This window comes from Leptopilina heterotoma, unplaced genomic scaffold, assembly GCF_015476425.1.
Source record: "Leptopilina heterotoma isolate Lh14 unplaced genomic scaffold, ASM1547642v1 Lhet_42, whole genome shotgun sequence".
Taxonomy (NCBI): Eukaryota; Metazoa; Arthropoda; class Insecta; order Hymenoptera; family Figitidae; genus Leptopilina; species Leptopilina heterotoma.
In genome coordinates this window covers 3,210,407-3,220,311 of record NW_025111078.1, presented here as the reverse complement: position 1 = coordinate 3,220,311, position 9,905 = coordinate 3,210,407, and positions in this window count along the sequence as shown.

The window sequence follows — 9,905 nt, the reverse complement described above, 5'->3', positions numbered from 1 at the left end:
TGTTTAACATTCGTGGCAAAACTGTTTCATCTCGCTACTATTTTTCAAGCGCAAAAATTGTCACCTTATATGCAAAAAATAGAAAAATGCAAATTGCGAAAAAGAATTATAATACGTTTCCAACTTGTTTTGGGGAAAAAAAAAGAATTGGGAAAAAGAAAATTAATTTTCCGAATATTAATTTCTGGGAAAATTAATTTTCTTGTATAGAAGAAAGTTTAGAGGAAAAAAAACAGGAATTCATGGAAGGAAAAGGGAATTTTTTTTCGTTTATAAATTTAAATGTATCGTGAGAGGAAAATTTGTCAAAAACATTTTAAAATTGCAACTTAATATAAATTGTTAAATAGAAAAAAGTTTCAATTTCATTTTCACTTTCATTTTGACTCTGACTTTAACATTAAATTTGACTTTCATTTTCACTTTGACACTGACTATAACATTAAATTTGACTTTCATTTCAAATTTGACTTTCAATTTAACTTTGACATTAAATTTGACTTGAACTTTGAAAGTCATAATCGAAGTCAAAGTCAAAGATTTTCATTTTGTGTTTCACTTTAACATTAAATTTGACTTTCATTTTAATTTTGACTTTCAATTTAACTTCGACATTAAATTTAACTTGAACTTTCAAAGTCATAATCGAACTCAAAGTCAAAGATTTCATTTTGACTTTCACTTTAACATTAAATTTGACTTTCATTTTAACTTTGACTTTCAATTTAACTTCGACATTAAATTTAACTTTAACTTTCAAAGTCAAAGGCAAAGTCAAAATTTTCATTTTGACTTTCACTTTAACATTACATTTGACTTTCATTTTAACTTTGACTTTGACTTTAACATTCAAAGTTGTAATAAAAGCCAAACTAGAAGATTTTCATTTAGACTTTGACATTGTCGTTAACTTTCAAAATCGCAATCAAAGTAGAAGATTTTCATTTTGACTTTCTCTTTGAGTTTAACATTAAATTTGACTTTCATTTTCAAAGTCATAATCAAATTCAAAGTCAAAATCTTTCAGTTTCACTTTGACATTAAATTTGACTCTCCTTTTAACTTTGACATTAAAAAAAAATCTTTACTCTTTAACTTTTAAAGATATAATCAAACTTTAGAATTTTCATTTTAACTTTCACTTTGACTTTAACATTAAAATTTGACTTTTATTTTGACTTTCACCTCAAGTTTCAATGTCATAATCAAACTCAAAGTCAAAAGCTTTCACTTTGACGTTAAATTTGACTCTCCTTAAAACTTTGACATTGACTTTGACTTTCAAAGTCAAACTTTAGGATTTTCATTTCGACTTTACTTTGACATTAAAGACAGTCAAAGTCAAAAATTTTCATTTTTACTTTATTTTTTATTTTGACATTAAATTTGACTTTCATTTAAACTTTGACTTTCATTATAACTTTGACTTTAACTTTCAAAGTCATAATAAAAATTGAAAGTTAGAGTAAAAAAGAAAGTCAAATTCAATGTGAAAATGACTTTGATTTTGACTTTCACTTTCAGTTTCAAAGTCATAATAAAAATCGAAAGTCAGAGTGAAAATGAAAGTCAAAGTCAATGAGAAAATTAATGTGAAAGTCAAAGTCATAAAAAAAATTGAAAGTCAGAGTGAAAATGAAAATCAGAGTGAATGTGAAAATTAAAGTGAAAGTCAAATTAAAAAATCTTATGAAAAATTTTTTTAAAAAATCCTTCAAAGTAATAAGAAAAAAATATTTCTCGACAAGAATAATATTTTTTTACGAAGGTCTACGCCAATGACTTTGGGTGTGATATTGCTTGACGATGAGTCAGTACATATATATATATAATGGCTTTTTCCAGTGAAACATTTTGCCATCACTATGGCAGAAACACTGAGCCCTATATATATCTGGCCCGACAATCTATAATTCTACCCTAAACCTGGGAACGTTCAATTAACTCATTTTTCCTCTATTTTACACAATATTTCCTCAGCACTCTCTTTGCTGATGCAAATCCATATAATTCTTCTTCTTCTTCTTCTTCTTCACATTTTTTTTTAAGTGCTATGTAAACAGGAAGAAGAAAAATTTACTCAATTTTTATTATTTTTTACCCATTTATTTTTTTTATTTATTATTTTTCACTTATTTTATTGTTTTACTTATTTACTTGTTTGTTTATCATTTTTTTACTATTCATTTTCTCAATTTTTCATTTTTTTGAAAAGAAGAGAGAATTTCTTTTTTTTTAATTTAAAAAAGATTTTTAACTTAAATTTAATTATTTGGTATTTTTGATTAAAAATTTCGAAAAAAAAGTTTCTATTGAAAAAAAATTCCTTTAATTATACCAGTGAAATGTTAAATTAATATTGAAATTTCTTTTTTGAATTAGAGGCGAAAAAAAGTATTTTTGATTCAAAGTTCCAAAAAGAAGTTTCAAATTTAAAAAAAAAAATTGGATCAATTTTATATATATAGTGAAATGTTAAATATTTGTATAACTAAAAAAATAAAATGTTATTGATATTCTAAAAAAAAAAGGTAAAAACAATTTTTCTTCTTACGAACAATATTTGAATAGAATTTCACAGATTATTTCGCATTGATATAAAAATATTTTTGTGAGGTTCTAAATTCGCCGTTTAAAATAAAATCACTGGAAATTTAATAAAAATTTCGAACCAAATAATTTCGAATTCGCCAATATCCGGTGGATTTTATTTTTATACAGCAAGAAATAAAAAAAAACAAAACAAGAAATTCTCTCTCTCTCTCTCTTTTTCTCTGAAAAGATTTTATCGACAATTGAAATTTAAACAAAAATCTTTATCACTGCATTTGTTATTTTTAAAACAAAAGCAAAATGAAACTGAAAAAAATTGATATTTTTTCCCTTGTAACCGAGTAAATAAATAATAAATGGTTTGTTTGAATTTGAATAAATAATTCACTCGAGGTTGAAAAAAAAGAAAATTAATTTTGTTTGAAATTTTTTTTTTCATTTTATAATTTAATAAAATTAAATGTCCAATTAGTTTTGAATAGAGAAAATAATTAACGACTATAAAAGTGGAAAGTAGATTTTTTTTTTTGAAATGTACTTTTCTTTTTGAACATCAATTTCCTTAAAATCGTGTAATGTTGGCAACCCTGATCTCGCCCAACGTACGAAAGGTTTTAACGACCCCAGGAAAAATATCACCCTCCCCTCTACCACCCTCACTCTCCAACCCCTCCCAACCCATCAGCCATCCCTTTAATGTGAAGAAACGACTAGAATGAAGCGCGAGGGGTTGAAGGACTGGAATCTGCAGACTCCGCCAGGGCGAGAGAAGGAAATATTTTCACCCTCTCCCACCCTTCGTCCTTTTTATCTCCATTTGGATTTTGCCCTCTTCCCTCTAAACCCCCACAACCCTCTTTCCCTCGTCTCTCTCTCTCTCTCTCTCTCTCCTTTTACCCCACTTCTATCCCAACCAACGTTTCATCGACGAACATGCCTATGCGTATCTATATACGAACTCGTACGAGGAGAGCGTATCGATTTTACACTGTTGAAGAGAGAGAAAGAGAGAGAGAGAGAGAAAATACTACTGTGTGTGGAAAAGAAAGTGAGAAAATATAAGGGTTGATCCAGAAAGATAGGGAGAAATTCACAAGTCTGAGTAGTCAGTGAGAGCGAGAGAGAGAGAAATTTAAAGAGAAATACAAAAAATAAAGAATAAGAACAAAAAAAAGGTGGAAAAAGAAAAAAAAACGATTTTAAGGGACAAAAGTTGATGATTTGATGAAAATTTATGATTTTTGAATAAAAGAAATAGTGAGAGAGAAAGAGAGAAATTTGAAGAAAAATACACAAAATTAAGAATAAGAACAAAAAAAATGTAGAAAAAGAAGGAAACACGATGTTAAGAGACAAAAGTTGATAATTTGATGAAAATTGATGATTTTTGAATAAAAGAAATAGTGAGAAAGAAAGAGATAAATTTAAAGAGAAATACAAAAAGTTAAGAATAAGAATAACAAAAATGTGGAAAATGAAGGAAAAACGATGTTAAGAGACAAAAGTTGATGATTTAATGAAAATTGATGATTTTTGAATAAAAGAGATAGTGAGAGAGAAAGATAGAGAGAGAGAGAAATACAAAAAATTAAGAATAAGAACCAAGGTTGAAGGAAAAAGAAGGAAAAACGATGTTACGAGACAAAAGTTGATAATTTGATGAAAATTGATGATTTTTGAATAAAAGAAATAGTGAGATAGAAAGAGAGAAATTTAAAGAGAAAAACAAAAAATTAAGAATTAAAATAAAAGAAGGTGAAAAATGAAGGAAAAACGATTTTAATGGCCAAAAGTTGATGATTTGATGAAAATTGATGATTTTTGAATAAAAGAAATAGTGAGAGAGAAATACAAAAAATTAAGAATAAGAACAAAAAAAGGTGGAAAAAGAAAGGAAAACAATGTTAAAGGACAAAAGTTAATGATTTGATAAAAATTTATGATTTTTGAATAAAAGAAATGGTGAGCGATAGAGAGAGAGCGAGAGAGAGAGAGAGAAATTGAAAAAGAAATACAAAAAGTTAAGAATAAGAATAACAAAAATGTGGAAAAAGAAGGAAAAACGATGTTAAGAGACAAAAGTTGATGATTTGATGAAAATTGATGACTTTTGAATAAAAGAGATAGTGAGAGAGAAAGATAGAGGTAGAGAGAGAGAGAAATACAAAAAATTAAAAATAAGAACCAAGTTTGGAGGAAAAAGAAGGAAAAACGATGTTTCGAGACAAAAGTTGATGTTTTGATGAAAATTGATGATTTTATGAGTAAAAGAAATTGTGATTTGAAGATAATATTTTTGTAAGTTAAAATTAATTACAATTTGTTGTAGTAAACGATGAACAAAAAACAAGATTTGATTAACAAATATAATAATTAATAAAACTATTCTACATTTAAAAGAAATGTAGAAAATTGATGATTTTCGTAAAAAGAAAATTGATAATTTTGGAGAGAATATTTCTGATAATAAAAATTTATGATAATTATTTTTAATAAACGAAAGATAAGTAAAAAAATATTTTAAAAAAAAACAAAATTTAATGCATTTAATAAACTAAAGTAATGAGGAAAATTAATGATTTTTACAAACAAAAATTTTGTGAATAAGATTTAATGAGAATATTTATTAATTTATAATTACTTTAGTTATTTTTACTTCACAGTTAATGTTTTGTTAATAATAAATATCAAAATATTAAAAAAAAACTTTTATTGATTTGCCGAACGAATTTAATGATTGGAAAATCATTAATTAAAGGAAAATGTTTCATAAAGTTGATGATTTTTGAGTATTAGAAATTTTATGATTTGAAGATAATATTTATGTAAGTAGAAATTTATTACAATTTGTAATAATAAACGATAAAGGAAAATACAAATTTTAATGATTTCATTAATAAATTTTAATAATTGAGGTAAAATTATTTGTTTATTTAAGAAAAATGTAGAAAATTGATGATTTTTACATAAATGTTAGAAAAATTTGATGATTTTTGATGAATATATAAGTGAATTCAAAATTTACTGCAATTATTTTTTAGTAAACGAAAGAAAAATACAAGATTTGATAAAAAAAAAACTTAATAATTGATAAATGTATTTGTTTAATTGAGAAAAATGTAGAAAATTGATGATTTTGAGGAAAATATTTGTGAATTAAAATTAATTGCAATTATTATTTTCAGTAAGCAACTAATTAGTAACAAAATATTAAATAATGATTGAATAAATGAAGTTACTGTGGAAAATTGATGATTTTCATGTTCAATAACATTTTTGATGAGATTTTATGAGAATATTTTGTTAATTAAAATTTATGTCATTATTTTTAGAAAACAAAATGATGAATAACAAAATATTAAAGAAGAGATTTCATGATTTCCTGAACAAATTTAATGATTGGCAATTATTTATTTGTTAATTTAAAGAAAATGGAGAAAATTGATGATTTTAGTATTAAAAAAATGATGATTTTTGAGTAAAATAAATTGTGATTTGAAGATAATATTTTTGTAAGATAAAATTTATTACAATTTGTCTTAGTGAACGATAAAGAAAAATACAAGATTTGATTAAATAATTTAGTAATTCAAAAAAATATTTATATTCTTAAAGAAAATGGAGAAAATTGATGATATTTGTAGAAAATAAAAATTGATGATTTTAGAAAAAATATTTTTGAATTAAAATTTAAATAAATAAATAAGTAAGTAACAGTATTTTTCAATCTCTTTTTCCCACATTGATTTCACGTTTGTTATGATTTTATTAGCCTCTAATGAAATTATATTTATATTATTGAATAAGGAAATTGAAAATTCTATTTTGGAAAATATTGATTAAATTATATCCGTCAATGTAATTCGATCCTTTTATATACTCTCGAAGCAATATTTAATTAAGAGGAGAAAAATTTAATGATATAATTTAATTTTAGTATTTATTAATTTAAAAGGAACATGCTATGACATAATACATTTTCTATTTAGTAAATTAATAATTTGTTTTTTCAACATTTAACACAAATAGAAAATTATTTTTCAAAAACTATTATTTTTTTATATTTATTTTTTATAATTTTATCTTTCAATCTGGATTGATTCACATCATCAAATTCTTTACAAGAAAATCATTAATTTCCTTCATTTTCCACAGAAAATTTAAATGAGAATTCTCTAATCATCAAAATCATCAATTTTCCACATTAAATTTGTTTATTAAATCACTGAATTTTTAGTTTTTAACAATTTCATTATTCGTCATTCGTTCACTAAAAATAATTATATAATAAATTTAGAAATATTTTCTTCAAATCACAAATTCTTTTACTCAAAAATCATCAATAATCATCAATTTTCTACATTTTCTAGGTATTTTCATTTTAGGTAAATAATTTTACCTCAATTATTAAAATTTATTAATGAAATCGTCAAAATTTGTTTAATTTCCTTTATCATTTACTATTATACTAATTGTAAAAAATAAATTAAAAATATCGAATAATGTAAAAAGAGAAGAACAGAAATAACATATAATGTTGAAATTAGTCGAATTGAGGATAACAAGTAAATGAAATTAGTATGTCTTGTCTAATGTCTAAAGAGGGAGGGGGTGGAGTGAAGAAGTACGAAGAGTGGGGGAGGGTGCAATTTTTTTTCGAAACTCTGCCCTGGTGAAAAGCATCTCTTATGTATATATATAGAGAGAGGGAGAGGGAGAGAGAGAGAGAGAAACGACTGGCACCCTCCATTATCGCGACACCCCTGTGCCCCTGTTCCACCCCAACGGCATCGACCGCAAGCCCGCAACGCTGCAATGCGACGTTGCCATCCCAACGGGCAACAGCCCCTTGCACCGACTACATAGTGCGACGTGCTTGTTCGCTCGCCTCGCGCTCATCCGTGCATTCACCGTGCGATTCAGCGGGTCACATGATCGCTTCGCGGCAACAACTGTCACAGGTCGATTCCACCACCCAGTCACAATTCAAGAACTAAAAATAAAAAAAAAAAATTTTTTTTCTTCTCCTTCTTAAAAGAAAACTACCGCATATCATTTAATTGCAGTGCGATAATTAGTAATTATTATTATTTATTAATAGAAAGAACCATGCGGCATATGCTGGAAGGGTGTACATAAAGCTTAATAACAATAATAATATTAATAACAATAAAAATAATAATAGTAATAATAATCATATAATAACAATAATAATAGTAATAATAATAATAAAAAGAAAAAAATAATAAAAAAAATAAAATAAAAAAAAAATAATAAATAATAATTATTAACCAAGAATTTTTGTAAAGTAGAAAAGCCTAGAAACAATTTAGAAAAACAAATAATAAGTATTAACTAAGAATTTTTATACTATATAAAAGCCTAGAACCAATTTTTAAAAAAAGCAAATGGTAAATTATTAAGTAAGAAGTTTTAGAACAAAAAATAAATTTGAAAAAAGCAAATATTTTTTAAATTAAGATTTTTTTATAATACAAAAGCATAGAATCGATTTTTAAAAACCGCAAATAATAATTATTAACTTAAAATTTTTATAGTAGAAAAATCTAGAAACAATTTTAAAAAAAGCAAATGGTAATTATTAATTAAAAAGCATAAAAAAGATTTAAAAAAAGGCAATTAACTTAAGATAAATAGATTATATAGAATAAATAAATTAAGATTTTTTCATAACATTTTAACATTTTGAATAAATAAATAATACAAAAACCTAGAAACGGTTTTTTTTTTAAATAAAGTAGATAATTATTAATAGTTTTTAGAACAAAAACGCCTAAAAACGATTTTTAAAGAAAGCAAATAATAATATTATTAACTAAGTATTTTTATAGTAGAAAAGCCTAGAAACAATTTTTTAAAAAAAGAAAATGGTAATTATTAATTAAGAAGCTTTCTAATAAAGATAAATTTGAAAAAAGCAAATAATAATTATTAATTAACAGTTTATATAATAAAAAAGCCTAGAAACGATAGTTTTAAATAATGCAAATAATAATTATTAATTAATAATTTTCATAATAAGGCCAAAAAATGATTTTTTTTTTTTTGAAAAATATTATTATTATTATAACTATTATTATTATTAGAATAATTTTTGCAAATCTATATTCTAATTACACCCACAAAAATAATACATACATTTGACAAATATTTATTTTGATTCAAATAAAATTTTATTTTATTTAAAAAAACATTTCTCTGGGGGGGTGTAGGGTGTTTATTATATATAATTATTCAGAAAAATGTAAAATTTTAATTATTTAGAAAATAATTATATACTTATTCATATAATTATTATAGAATTAATATTCCTGCACAACTATGGGTATAACGTTTTTTAAAAGGTATCGAAAGTGATACCAAAATTGATCACAAATATTAATAAGAAAATTTTTTGTTAAATTATATTCTATTTGATCAATATTTTTGGTGTCAATTTGTTGCAAATTGATACTTTAAAGTTGACAGTGTATAATTATTATAATAATTATTATTATATTTATAATTAATATTCCTACATTTTTTTACACTGCGAATAAAAATTTATTTGATGCAAACAATCGATTACTTGTCGATCAGAAAATCGTTTATTTTAATCAAATACATTTTTTTCAGTGTAATAATGAATAGTATTATAATTTTCGATTTTATTATTATTATTATTATTATTATTATTATTACTCTCTAAATTTGAATTTGTAAAAATGTTTACTAATTTTAATAAGTGACTGACTTTTTGCTTTGGAATTAGTAAATTTTACTAATAAATTAGTAGAAATTACTATATATTAGTAAATTTTACCAATTCAATTTTAGAGAGTGCTATTATTATTATTATTATTATTATTATTATTATTATTATTATTATTATTATTATTATTTTCATTATTATTATTACCATCATCATTATTGTTACTGTATAATTCCTACAATTAATTTGCGACACACTCCAAAGAAATGTATCTAAGAAGCAATTAAAATCATTTTAAGGTTATGTTTGTATCATTTTCACCTTAATTAAAAACTTCTTTTTCAAGTAATATTTCTTATTATTTTACTTTCTGTTTTTTTTTTTTAATATCTATCATAATTTTCATTTTTTCATTGAGAAGAAAGAGAGATAGAGAGAAAGAAAAGAATTTCTCAGCTCAAAAATTTAATAGTTTTTTTTAAAATAATTTTTATAAACCCGTTTATAATGTAATTTGAAATAAAAAAATAAAATTAATTTAAAGAAAAAAAATAAAAAAATAAAAAAAATAGGTAATGAAAAAAATAAAAAATAAATAAATAAATTGTTTAGCGCGCCTCGCAAGTAGTAACGTCGTTGT